Raw genomic sequence first — 15,579 nt, forward strand, 5'->3', positions numbered from 1 at the left:
AAGCAATATGACAATGATGGAGCGTGTCATAATAAACGGAACGATGGAAAGTTGCATGGAAATATATCTCGGAATGGCTATGGAAATGCCATAATAGGTAGGTATGATGGTTGTTTTGAGGAAGGTAAATGGTGGGTTTATGGTACCGGTGAAAGTTGCGCGGTACTAGAGAGGCTAGCAACGGTGGAAGAGTGAGAGTGCGTATAATCCATGGACTCAACATTAGTCATAAAGAACTCACATACTTATTGCAAAAATCTATTAGTTATTGAAACGAAGTACTATGTGCATGCTCCTAGAGGGATAGATTGGTAGGAAAAGACCATCGCTCATCCCCGATCGCTACTCATAAGGAAGAGAATCAAGAAATAGACCATGCTCCGACTTCATCACATAACGGTTCACCATACGTGCATGCTACGGGAATCAGAAACTTTAACACAAGTATCTCTCAAATTCACAACTACTAAAATAGCATGACTCTAATATCACCATCTTCATATCTCAAAACAATCATAAGGAATCAAACTTCTCATATTATTCAATGCACTTTATATGAAAGTTTTTATTATACCCATCTTGGATGCTCATCATATTAGGACTAATTTTATAGCCAAAGCAAATTACCATGCTGTTCTAAAAGACTCTCAAAATAATATAAGTGAAGCATGAGAGATCAATAATTTCTATAAAATAAAACCTCCACCGTGCTCTAAAAAGATATAAGTGAAGCACTAGAGCAAAATTATCTAGCTCAAAAGATATAAGTGAAGCACATGGAGTATTCTAATAAATTCTGATTCATGCGTGTCTCTCCCAAAATGTGTGTACAGCAAGGATGATTGTGGTAAGCTAAAAAGCAAAGACTCAAATCATACAAGACGCCCCAAGCAAAACACATATCATGTGGTGAATAAAAATATAGCCTCAAGTAAAGTTACCGATAGACGAAGACGAAAGAGGGGATGCCTTCCGGGGCACCCCCAAGCTTAGGCTTTTGGTTGTCCTTGAATTTTACCTTGGGGTGCCTTGGGCATCCCCAGCCTTAGGCTCTTTCCACTCCTTATTCCAAAATCGATCAAATCTTTACCCAAAAACTTGAAAACTTCACAACACAAAACTTCAACAGAAAATCTCATGAGCTCCGTTAGTATAAGAAAATAAACCACGACTTTAAGGTACTGCAATGAACTCATTCTTTAATTATATTGGTGTTAAACCTACTGTATTTCAACTTCTCTATGGTTCATACCCCCCGATACTAGCCATAGATGCATCAAAATAAGCAAACAACACACGAAAAACAGAATCTGTCAAAAAGAGAACAGTCTGTAGCAATCTGAAGGTTTCGAATACTTCTGTGACTCCAAAAATTCGGAGAAATTAGGAAGTCCTTGATAAAAAGTATATTGATCTACTTCAGTTGGAATTGGTATTTTATCGCTCTCTGGTAAAAATTGAAAATTATGTTCGTGAGCGCACACTTTCTGTTTTTATCGGCAAGATCAAACAACAATCACCCAAGAAGATCCTAAAGGCTTTACTTGGCACAAACACTAATTAAGACATAAAAAATAATCATAACAGAAGCTAGATGAATTGTTTATTACTAAACAGGAACAAAAAGTAAAGAACAAAAATAAAATGGGAAACGTTTCCCGACGGACGATCGGCAGAGCGCTCGGTCGGTCGCCGCTCGCTCGCTAGCCTTTTTACGCAAAAGCGACTGGGCCAGGTGCGTTCCTGGGCCTCAAGTGAGATATCCCTTTCCTTATCTCTCCCACACAAATTTTTTTCTCTGCTTTTTTCTTCTTGCTCTTGCCTTTTGCTTCTTTGCCTCCTTACGCACCAGCCATCCCTTGCTCCTTTCATCATTCACGAGCAAAGATACAACCGATGAGTCCCGGTGCTGCAACCTTCGTCGCCTTTTGCTACGACCGGCGACGAGAATTGTTGCAATCATTCATGTCGATAGCGACAATGACAATTTTTGCTTCAACCGTCATCGGTATTTGCTACAACCGGCGATTGGAATTGCTACAACCATTCATGTCGATGTCACGACCTGCGACCCGCGATAACGACGATGATGCTTTTGCTTCAACCTTTGTCAGTTTTTGTTACGGGCGACGATGCTAATTGCTACAAGTATTTCATGTTGATGATGTGACCCACAATGGCGGCAACTATGATTTTGCTTCAACCTTCATCGACTTTTGCTACGACCAATGATGAGAATTGCTACAACCGTTCATGTTCATAACGCGACCCATGACGGCGGTGGCAACATTTTTGTTGCAAACCGTCATTGAATTTTGCTACAACGGGCGAAGGAAAGTTCTACAACTGGCAAGGCCGGGAGCTGCAACCAGCACATGCGGTGGTACAACCGGTGGCCAACGAGCTGCATCCAACGGCGACTGAATGACAGCGAGCTCTGACCCCTCAAAAGGTGAGCTGCAACTGGCGTGTCTAGGAGCTGGAACCCGCAAATAGGGGTCTGCATACGACATTTGCGAAGCTGTAAGCGGGGCGGCTGCTATTTCTATGAGCGACGGCGGTGAGCGTGTGGGGCGGCGAGGGGTCGAGCGCGGGCGAGCGGGAGAAGGCAGTGCTGCAAGCGGGGAGGGGGGGGGGGCTGCATCTCTGTGAGCCATGGTGATGAGCACGGGGGCGGCGTGTTGTGCGGCGAGCATGAAGGAAACAGGCAAACGATAACGATGGGGTTTGCGTATAGGATAAGGATGAAATACGGACGGTTAATTATTGGCTAATCCAATGTACCGGGTGCGACCGGCGGAAATTTTGGCCGATGCACCGGCTCCTATCGTTCCCCAAATAATATTGGGTTGCCTCCCAACAAGTGCTATCGTTTAACGCCCCTAGCTAGGCATAAAAATAAGAATAGATCTAGGTATTGTCATCTTTGGTATGCAATCCATAAGTGGCTCTCATAATAGATTCATAAGGCAATTTAATTTTCTTCCTAGGAAAGTGTTCTATGCCTTTCCTTAATAGAAATTGGAATATAATATTTCCTTCTTTCATGTCAATAATTGCACCAACAGTTCTAAGGAAAGGTCTACCAAGAATAATAGGACATGTAGGATTGCAATCTATATCAAGAACAATGAAATCTACGGGCACATAATTCCTATTTGCAACAATAAGAACATCATTAATCCTTCCCATAGGTTTCTTAATGGTGGGATCCGCAAGATGCAAATTTAAAGAACAATCATCAAATTCATGGAAACCTAGCACATCACACAAAGTGTTTGGAAACGTGGAAACACTAGAACCCAAATCACACAAAGCATATCATTCATAATCTTTAATCTTAATTTTAATAGTAGGTTCCCACTCATCATAAAGTTTTCTAGGGATAGAAACTTCTTGTTCAAGTTTTTCTTCATAGGATTGCATTAAAGCATCAACGATATGTTTAGTAAAAGCTTTATTTTGATTATAAGCATGAGGATAATTTAGCACATATTTTAACAAGGAAATACAATCTATCAAAGTGCAATTATCATAATTAAATTCCTTGAAATCCAAAATAGTGGGTTCATTGCTATGTAAAGTTTTGACCTCTTCAATCCCACTTTTATTAATTTTTGCATCAAGATCTAAAAAATCCGAATCATTAGGACGCCTTTTAACTAAATTTGACTCATCTCCAGTCCCATCTTTATCAAGATTCATATTAGAAAACAAAGATTTAATAGGAGTAACATCAATCATGTTTCAATCTTCATCATTATTGTCATGTAGATCTTCCGGTTTAGCGGCCATGTTATTAACTAAGGTGGCTTGCTTATCCGAAATTTGGCCCACTAAATTTTCAAGATGAGAAAACTGAGATTTCAAATTATAAAATTCTTTAGACATATCATCGAGCTCTTTATTCATGTACTCCATAAAACTCTTTTGTTCTTTAAACTCGTTTATGAAGAAATTATCATGCTGAAATTGCAAAAGACATAAAGCTTCTAACGTTGTTTTCAATTTCTTCCAACCTTCTAAGGTGAGGATCAACGCCTTTTGGCAGAGCCATCAAAGCAAACAGGCACACGAGAAGCAAGCGAAAAGAGACGAACGGAAAAGGGGCGAATAAAAGGCAAAGGTTTTTGAAAATTGTTTTAGAAGTGGGGTAGAGGAAAACAAGATGTAAATGGCAAATAATATAATGTGAGGGAGAAGAGTTTATGATGGGTACTTGGTATGTCTTGACTTGGCATAGATCTCCCGGCAACGGCGCCAGAAATCCTTCTTGCTACCTCTTGAGCATGCATTGGTTTTCCCTTGAAGAGGAAAGGGTGATGCAACAAAGTAGCATAAGTATTTCCTCAGTTTTGAGAACCAAGGTACCAATCTAGTAGGAGACAACGCACAAGTCACCTAGTACCTGCACAAACAATCAAGAACCTTGCAACCAACACGATAAATGGGTTGTCAATCCCTTCACGGTCACTCGCGAAAGTGAGATCTAATAAAGATATTAAAGTAAATATTTTTTGTAGTTTTGTTGTATAGATTGGAAAGTAAAGATTGCAAAATAGTAAACGAGATGCGATGTAAATAAAGGAGATGCAATATAATAATAAAGAGACCCGGGGGCCATAGGTTTCACTAGTGGCTTCTTTCAAGATAGCATGTATTATGGTGGGTGAACAAATTACTGCCGAGCAATTAATAGAAAAGCACATAGTTATGAGAATATCTAAGGAAATGATTATGAATATAAGCATCACGTCCATGTCAAGTAGATCGAAACGATTCTGCATCTACTACTATTACTCCACACGTCGACCGCTATCCAGCATGCATCTAGAGTATTAAGTTCATAAGAACAGAGTAACACTTTAAGCAAGTTGACATGATGTAGAGGGATAAACTCAAGCAATATGATATAAACCCCATATTTTTATCCTTGATGGAAACAATACAGTACGTCCCTTGCTGCCCCTACTGTCACTGGGAAAGGACACCGCAAGATTGAACCCAAAGCTAAGCACTTCTCCCATTGCAGGAAAGATCAATCTAGTAGGCCAAACTAAACCGAAAATTCGAAGAGACATGCAAATATATCAAATCATGCATATAAGAATTCAGAGAAGAACCAAATAATATTCATAGATAGTCTTGTTCATAAACCCACAATTCACCGGATCTCGGCAAACACATCGCAAAAGAGTATACATCAAATAGATCTCCAAGAACATCGAGGAGAACTTTGTATTGAGAATCAAAGAGAGAGAGAGAGAGAGAGAGAGAGAGAGAGAGAGAGAGAGAGAGAGAGAGAGAAGAAGCCATCTAGCTAATAACTATGCACCCGAAGGTCTGTGGTAAACTACTCAGGGCTTCATCGGAGAGGCTATGGTGTTGATGTAGAAGCCCTCCGTGATCGATTCCCCCTCTGGCAGATCGCCAGAAGAGGCCCCAAGATGGGATTTCATGGGTACAGAAGGTTGCGGCGGTGGAAAAGTGGTTTCGTGGCTCTCTGCGATCGATCTAGGGTATAAGAGTATATATAGGCGGAAGAAGTACGTCGGTGGAGCTACGAGGGGCCCACGAGGGTGGGGGGCGCGCCCACCCCCTGGGAACGCCCTCCTGTCTCGTGGCCGCCTAGTGGCGTTCCAGACTTCAACTCCAAGTCTTTTGGTTTGCTTTCAGTCCAAGATAGATCATCCCGAAGGTTTCATTTAGTTTGGTATTCCTTTTCTGCGAAACTCTAAAATAGGCAAAAAAACTGAAACTAGCACTGGGCCTCCAGTTAATAGGTTAGTCCCAAAAATAATATAAAAGAGCATATTAAAGCCCATTAAACATCTAAAACAGATAATATAATAGCATGGAACAATAAAAAATTATAGATACATTGGAGACATATCAGAGGGCAACATGGACAGTGTGCTGTCTATCAAAGATTAGTCGGTACTGGAGGAACTTTTCATTCCTCTCAAGAAACTGATGGCGAACCATAACACTATAATCTAGATAAGCGGGAGGCAACTCCATATCGTTTCCATGTATGGGTACACCAAGATAATTAGCTACACGAGTTGCATAAATTCCACCAAACAAATCTCCACTTGTACCGTTAAGATGCAACCTTCGTGCAACAATGGCCCCTAAGTTATATTGTTTATCACCTAATACCGCACTCTTGAGGACACTAAGATCTGGAACGCACATGTGACAAGCCTCATCTTTACCGTTAATGCATCTAGCTATAAAGAGAGCAAAATAATGTATGGAAGGGAAATGAATGCTCCCTATGGTAGCTTGTGTGATTTCGCTAGATTTCCCCACAGTGATACTAGCAAGAAAGTCTTTATATTCAGATTTGCGAGGTTCACTAACATTGCCCCACAGCGAGAGTTTACAAGCAGTATTAAAGTCTTCTAGGTCCATGGTATATGATTTATCATAAAGATCAAATAAAACAGTGTGAGAATTGCGCGAGGATGTAAATTTAAACCTCCTCACAAAGGAATCAGTTAGGTAGTGATACTGTAGGCACTTATCTGACACGAAGTCCTCAAGATCGGCATTATGCACATACGCGTCAAATTCATCCTTGATGCCTGCCTAGACTATAAACTCCTCTAACGGACATTCACAAGGCCGCACTTGAGCTTCCCTCGGTGTTCATCGCCCGGCTCACGTATCACGAGCCTTGGTTCTTGCTTCCTTGAGGAACCACCATGGTACATTTTCCTATGCATTTTTCTTTCTCTGAAAAATTTCTGAAATTTTAGTGACTCAAAATAAAAGTGAATCAAACTCAACGAGATTGATAGCAACTACTCCCACAGGTGCGTAGAGGCCATATCATGCATTAAAACTACTTTGGACCATATAAATTTGACATGAAAGCTCAAGAACAGGGTCACCTTAGCAGCAAAAATTTGCAATAAATAAGTCACTAGAACAAAAACTAATTGGACCATTGGTGAAGGAAATATGCCCTAGAGGCAATAATAAAGTTGTTATTTATATTTCCTTATATCATGATAAATGTTTATTATTCATGCTAGAATTGTATTAACCGAAAACTTAGTACATGTGTGAATACATAGACAAACAGAGTGTCACTAGTATGCCTCTACTTGACTAGCTCGTTGAATCAATGATGGTTATGTTTCCTGACCATAGACATGAGTTGTCATTTGATTAACAGGATCACATCATTAGAGAATGATGTGATTGACTTGACCCATCCGTTAGCTTAGCACGATGATTGTTTAGTTTTTTGCTATTGCTTTCTCCATAATTTATACATGTTCCTATGACTATGAGATCATGCAACTCCCGAATACCGGAGGAACACTTAGTGTGCTATCAAATGTCACAACGTAACTGGGTGACTATAAAGATGCTCTACAGGTGTCTCCGATGGTGTTTGTTGAGTTGGCATGGATCAAGATTAGGATTTGTCACTCCAAATATCGGAGAGGTATCTCTGGGCCCTCTCGGCAATGCACATCACTATAAGCCTTGCAAGCAATGTAACTAATGAGTTAGTTGCGGGATGATGCATTACAGAACGAGTAAAGAGAATTTCCGGTAACGATATTGAACTAGGTATTGAGATACCAACGATCGAATCTCGGGCAAGTAACATAACGATGACAAAAGGAACAACGTATGTTGTTGTGCGGTTTGACCGATAAAGATATTTGTAGAATATGTGGGAACCAATATGAGCATCTAGGTTCCGCTATTGGTTATTGACCGGAGATGAGTCTCGGTCATGTCTACATAGTTCTCGAACCCGTAGGGTCCGCACGCTTAACGTTCGGTGACGATCGGTATTATGAGTTTATGTGTTTTGATGTACCGAAAGTAGTTCAGAGTCCCGGATATGATCACGAGCATGACGAGGAGTCTCGAAATGGCCGAGACATAAAGATCGATATATTGGAAGCCAATGTTTGGACATCAGAATTGTTCCGGATGAGTTCAAGCATTTTCTGGAATACTGAGAGGTTACCGGAACCCCCCGGGGAGTATATGGGCCTTATTGGGCCTTAGTGGAATAGAGGAGAGGAAGCGAAAAGGTGGGAGGCGTGCCCCCCTAGCCCAATCCGAATTGGGTGGGGGCTGGCCCCCCTTTCCTTCCCTCTCGCCCCCCTTCCTTCTCTCCTACTCCTACTACTTGGAAGGGGGGGGGGAATCCTACTCCCGGTAGGAGTAGGACTCCCCTAGGGCGCCCCATAGAGGGCCGGCCCTCCCCCTCCTCCACTCCTTTATATACGGGGGAGGGGGCACCCCATACACACACAAGTTGATCATTGTCTTAACCGTGTGCGTTGCCCGCTCCACCATAATCCACCTCGGTCATATCGTAGCGGTGCTTAGGTGAAGCCCTGTTCCGGTAGCTTCATCATCACCGTCATCACGCCGTCGTGCTAACGAAACTCTCCCTCAATACTCATCTGGATCTAGAGTTCGTGGGACGTCACCGAGCTGAAGTGTGTAGATCGCGGAGGTGCCGTACCTTCGGTGCTAGGATCGGTCGGACCGTGAAGATGTTCGACTACATCAACCGCATTATCATAACGCTTCCGCTTACAGTCTACAAGGGTATGTGGACAACACTCTTCTCATCTCATTGCTATGCATCACCTAGATAGATCTTGCGTGTGCGTATGATTTTTTTTTGAAATTACCGCGTTCCCCAACAGTGGCATGCGAGCCAGGTCTATGCGTAGATGTTATATGCATGAGTAGAACACAAAGGAGTTGTGGGCGTGGGTATATACATATTGCTTGACGTCACTAGTTGATTCTTGATTCAGCGGTATTGTTGGATGAAGCGGCTCATACCGACATTACGCGTACGCTTACGCGAGACTGGTTCTACCGACGTGCTTCGCACACAGGTGGCTGGTGGGTGTCAGTTCCTCCAACTTTAGTTGAATCGGATTCAATGAACATGGTTCTTTCTGAAGATCAAAAGCAATCACTATACCGCGTTGTGGTTTTTGATGCGTAGGTAAGAACGGTTCTTGCTCAGCCCATAGCAGCCACGTAAAACTTGCAACAACAAAGTAGAGGACGTCTAACTTGTTTTTGCAGGGCATGTTGTGATGTGATATGGTCAAGACATGATGCTAAATTTTATTGTATGAGATGATCATGTTTTGTAACAGAGTTATCGGCAACTGGCAGGAGCCATATGGTTGTCGCTTTATTGTATGAAATGCAATCACCATGTAATTACTTTACTTTATCACTAAGCGGTAGCAATAGTCGTAGAAGCAATAGTTGGTGAGACGACAATGATGCTTCGATGGAGATCAAGGTGTCAAGCCGTACGATGGTGATCATGACGGTGCTTTGGAGATGGAGATCAAAGGCACAAGATGATGATGGCCATATCATATCACTTATATTGATTGCATGTGATGTTTATCCTTTATGCACCTTATTCTGCTTAGTTCGGCAGTAGCATTATAAGATGATCTCTCACTAAATTTCAAGGTACAAGTGTTCTCCCTGAGTATGCACTGTTGCTACAGTTCATCGTGCCGAGACACCACGTGATGATCGGATGTGATAAGCTCTACGTTCACATACAACGGGTGCAAGCCAGTTTTGCACACGCAGAATACTTGGGTTAAACTTGACGAGCCTAGCATATGCACATATGGCCTCGGAACACTGAGACCGAAAGGTCGAGCGTGAATCATATAGTAGATATGATCAACATAGTGATGTTCACCATTGAAAACTACTCCATCTCACATGATGATCATACATGGTTTAGTTGATATGGATCATGTGATCACTTAGATGATTAGAGAGATATCTATCTAAGTGGGAGTTCTTAAGTAATTTGATTAATTGAACTTTAATTTATCATGAACTTAGTACCTGATAGTATTTTGCATGTCTATGTTGTTGTAGATAGATGGCCCGTGTTGTTGTTCCGTTGAATTTTAATGCGTTCCTAGAGAATGCTAAGTTGAAAGATGATGGTAGCAACTACACGGACTGGGTACGTAACTTGAGGATTATCCTCATTGCAGCACAGAAGAATTACATCCTGGAAGCACCGCTAGGTGACAAACCTGCTGCAGGAGCAACGCCAGATGTTGTGAACACCTGGTAGAGCAAAGCTGATGACTACTCGATAGTTCAGTGTGCCATGCTTTACGGCTTAGAACTGGGACTTCAACGATGTTTTGAACATCATGGAGCATATGAGATGTTCCAGGAGTTGAAGTTAATATTTCAAGCAAATGCCCGGATTTAGAGATATGAAGTCTCCAATAAGTTCTACAGCTGCAAAATGGAGTAGAATAGTTCTGTCAGTGAACATATACTCAGAATGTTTGGGTACCACAACCACTTGACTCAGCTGGGAGTTAATCTTCATGATGATAGTGTCATTGACAAAGTTCTTCAACCACTGCCACCAAGCTACAAGAGCTTCATGACGAACTATAATATGCAAGGGATGGATAAGACTATTCCCGAGCTCTTCGCAATGCTAAAGGCTGTGGAGGTAGAAATCAAGAAGGAGCATCAAGTGTTGATGGTCAACAAGACCACTAGTTTCAAGAAAAAGGGTAAAGGGAAGAAGGGGAACTTTAAGAAGAACAACAAGCCAGTTGCTGCTCAAGTGAAGAAACCCAAGTCTGGACGCAAGCCTGAAACTGAGTGCTTCTACAGCAAAGGGACTGGTCACTGGAAGCGGAACTGCCCCAAGTATTTGGCGGAGAAGAAGGATGGCAAAGTGAAAGGTATATTTGATATACATCTTATTGATGTGTACCTTACTAATGCTCGCAGTAGCGCCTGGGTATTTGATACTGGTTATGTTGCTAATATTTGCAACTCGAAACATGGGCTACGGATTAAGCGAATATTGGCTAAGGATGAGGTGACGATGCGCGTGGGAAATGGTTCCAAAGTCTATGTGATCGCCGTCGGCACTCTACCTCTACATCTACCTTCGGGATTAGTTTTAGACCTAAATTATTGTTATTTGGTTCTAGCGTTGAGCATGAACTAGGGGTGGAAAGTGGTAGCGGATAATCCGAAATATCCGATATTCGTATTCGAGAAAATGCCTATTCGTATCCGAAACATCCGCATCCGAACCAAAATGGAAATGGAAATTGTCCGTACCCGAATTTATTAAACAAATACAAAATAAAATATGGTAGGAGATTTTGACACAAATATGGATATGGAAGTGTATATATCCGTATCCGAAGAAGATTATGGGAGGTATTTTTTTAAATTCTAGGCCCAATATTCCAATTATCCAACATAAAAGCCAAATAAGTGGTTAAATTTTACTCTTTATATGATTAAACTTATAAATTATTATGCATTACAGTAGTATTTATTCATAAACCTATTTATCGTTGACTTATTGTATGTCGCAAGTTGATTATTTTAGGTCACATAGCTATCGACTAATTTACTTAAGCAACATGTTGATATTATTCGTATCCATTCCGAATCAAGAAAATATCCGATACGTATCCATATTCGAATAATATCCGAGCCGCATCCGTATCCGAGAACATCCGTATTCGATTCGTATTCGTTTTGAAAATATGAAAATGGAAGTGGTAAGAGCACTATCCGATCCGCATCCGATCCGTTTCCACCCCTAGCATGAACATTATATCTGGATCTTGTTTAATGCGAGATGGTCATTCATTTAAATCAGAGAATTATGGTTGTTCTATTTATATGAGTAATATCTTTTATGGTCATGCACCCTTGATTAGTGGTATACTTTTACTAAATCTTGATAGTAGTGATACACATGTTCATAGTATTGAAGCCAAAAGATGCAGAGTTGATAATGATAGTGCAACTTATTTGTGGCACTGCCGTTTGGGTCATATTGGTGTAAAGCACATGAAAAACTCCATTCTGATGGACTTCTGGAATCACTTGATTATGAATCACTTGGTACTTGCGAAACATGCCTCATGGGCAAGATGACTAAAACTCCGTTCTTCGGAACAATGGAGCGAGCAACGGAGTTATTGGAAATCATACACACTGATGTATGTGGTCCAATGAACATTGAGGCTCGCGGCGGATATTGTTATTTTCTTACCTTCATAGATGATTTGAGCAGATATGGGTATATCTACTTGATGAAACATAAGTCTGAAACATTTAAAAAGTTCAAAGAATTTTAGAGTGTAGTGGAAAATCATCATAACAAGAAAATCAAGTTTCTACGATCTGATCATGGAGGTGAATATTTGAGTTATGAGTTTGGTCTTCATTTAAAATAATGCGGAATAGTTTCGCAACTCACGCCGCCTGGAACACCACAACGTAATGGTGTGTCCGAACATTGTAACCACACTTTATTAGATATGGTGCGATCAATGATGTCTCTCACTGATTTACCGCTATCGTTTTGGGGTTATGCTTTAGAGACGGCTACATTCACGTTAAATAGGGCACCATCAAAATCCGTTGAGACATCTAAAAGCACAAGTGCTCCCTGGGTGATTTTGGTAATTAATGTCAACATATCTCTTGTTGGACTAATGCTTCTACCTAGTATGTTTTAGATAAGTTCAACAATGGAGTGGCATGGACTAGAGGATGTGGAACCCCTTCAAGATGCTGAGGACAAAGGATTGTATCAAGCTCAAAGCTCAGGACTCTACATTTTGTATTTTAGTGATCCAAGATCACATTGAGTCCATAGGAAAGCCAATACTATTAAGAGGGTATGAGGTGTTGCTTAATGAGTTTCTTGCTCAAAGTGCTTAGTGATATGCTCCAAAGCCCTCAACCACTTTCTCATATCCACATTTGTCCCAAACCAAAAGTCAAACTCGGCCCTACCGAATCTTTCTATCCGGCGCCACCGAGTTCTCTTGACATAGCCACTGCCAGAAACCCTAATCAATTCGGTCTCACCGATGGGATCTCGGTCTCACCAAGATGGGCTTGCAAACTCTCTGTTGCCTATTGCAATAATTTCGGTCCCACCGAGGTATGCAATCGGTCCCACCGAGTTTGCTTGGCCAACTCTCTATTTCGCTTATTACCCAAATCGGTCCCACCGAGTTTGTGTAATCGGTCAAACCGAGTTGAGGCTTTACCCTAACCCTAGCACATCGGTCCTACTGAGTCGATCATATCAGTCCCACCGAAAACCCTAACGGTCACATTATGAACCAAATCGGTCCGACCAAGTTTGATGATTCGGTCCCATCGAGTTTGGTAAATTGTGTGTAACGGTTAGATTTTGTGTGGAGGCTATATATACCCCTCCACCCACTCTTCATTCGTGAAGTGAGCCATCAGAACATGCCTACACTTCCAACATACATTTTCTGAGAGAGAACCACCTACACTTGTGTTGAGGTTAAGATATTCCATTCCAACCACATAAATCTTGATCTCTAGCCTTCCCCAAGTTGCTTTCCACTCAAATCTTCTTTCTACCAAATCCAGATCATATGAGAGAGAGAGAGAGAGTTGAGTGTTGGGGAGACTATCATTTGAAGCCAAGAGCAAGGAGTTCATCATCAACACACCATCTATTACCTCTTGGAGAGTGGTGTCTCCTAGATTGGCTAGGTGTCACTTGGGAGCCTCAGTCAAGATTGTGGAGTTGAACCAAGGAGTTTGTAAGGGCAAGGAGATCGCCTACTTCATGGAGATCTACCCGAGTGAGGCAAGTCCTTCGTGGGCGATGTCCATGGTGGGATAGACAAGGTTGCTTCTTCGTGGACCCTTCATGGGTGGAGCCCTCCGTGGACTCGCGAAACCATTACCCTTCGTGGGTTGAAGTCTCCATCAACGTGGATGTACGATAGCACCACCTATCGGAACCATGCCAAAAATCGCGGTGTCTCAAATTTTGTTTGCACACTCCAATCCCATCCCTTTACATTCTTGCAACTTGCATGACTTACTTTCCGCTGCTCATATACTCTTGTCATGCTTGCTTGAGATGTATTGTGAATATTCAAACTTGTTCCAAAACTCCACTTCAACTTAAAGAAATTAAAAACTGCAACTTTTCTTGCCAAGAGTCTATTCACCCCCTCTAGACACCTCTTCTTGATCCTACAACAACACCTTATGAACTGTGGTTTGGCAAGAAACCCAAGTGGTCGTTTCCTAAAGTTTGGGGTTGCGATGCTTATGTGAAAAAGCTTCAACCTGATAAGCTCGAACCCAAATAGGAAAAATGTGTCTTCATAGGATACCCAAAGGAGATTGTTGGGTACACCTTCTATCATAGATCCGAAGGCAAGATATCCGTTGCTAAGAATGGATCCTTTCTAGAGAAGGAGTTTCTCTTGAAAGAAGTGAGTGGGAGGAAAGTAGAACTTGATGAGGTAAGAGTACCTTCTCCCTTATTGGAAAGTAGTTCATCACTCAAATTAGTGCGAGTGATTCCTACACCAGTAAGTGAGGAAGCTAATGATTGTGATCATGAAGCTTCTGATCAAGTTACTACCAAACCTCGTAGGTTAACCAGAGTAAGATCCACACCAGAGTGGTACGGTAATCCTTTTCTAGAGGTCATGTTACTTGACCATGACGACCTACGAACTATGAGGAAGCGATGATGAGCCCAGATTCCGCAAAATGGCTTGAGGCCATGAAATCTGAGATGGGATCCATGTATGAGAACAAAGTATGGACTTAGGTTAACTTGCCCGATGATCGGTGGGCCATAGAGAATAAATGGATCTTCAAGAAGAAGACTGACGCTGACGGTAATGTTACTGTCTACAAAGCTCGACTTGTTGCAAAAGGTTTTCGACAAGTTCAAGGAGTTGACTGCGATGAGACCTTCTCACCCGTAGTGATGCTTAAGTCCGTCCGAATCATGTTAGCAATTGCCGCATTTTATGATTATGAAATTTGGCAAATGGATGTCAAAACTGCATTCCTTAATGCATATCTTAAATAAGAGTTATATATGAGGCAACCAGAAGGTTTTGTCGATCCAAAAGGTGCTAACAAAGTGTGCAAGCTCCAGCGATCCATTTATGGACCGGTGCAAGCCTCTCGGAGTTGGAATATACGCTTTGATAGTGTGATCAAAGCATATGGTTTCATACAGACTTCTGGAGAAGCCTGTATTTACAAGAAAGTGAGTGGGAGCTCTATAGCATTTATGATATTATATGCAGGTGACATATTGTTGATCGGAAATGATACTGAATTTCTGAATAGCATAAAAGGATACTTGAATAAGAATTTTTCAATGAAAGACCTCGGTGAAGCTGCTTATATATTAGGCATCAAGATCTATTGAGATAGATCAAGACGCTTAATTGGACTTCCACAAAGCACATACCTTGATAAAGTTTTGAAGAAGTTCAAAATGGATCAAGCAAAGAACGAGTTCTTGCCTGTGTTACAAGGTGTGAAGTTGAGTTAGACTCAATGCCCGACCACTGCAGAAGATAGAGAGAAAATGAAAGTCATTCCTTATGCTTCAGCCATAGGTTCTATCATGTATGCAATGTTGTGTACCAGACCTGATGTGTGCCTTGCTATTAGTTTAGCTGGGAGGTACCAAAGTAATCCACGAGTGGATCACTGGACAGC

Source organism: Triticum dicoccoides, chromosome 3A (assembly GCF_002162155.2).
Source record: "Triticum dicoccoides isolate Atlit2015 ecotype Zavitan chromosome 3A, WEW_v2.0, whole genome shotgun sequence".
Taxonomy (NCBI): domain Eukaryota; kingdom Viridiplantae; phylum Streptophyta; class Magnoliopsida; order Poales; family Poaceae; genus Triticum; species Triticum dicoccoides.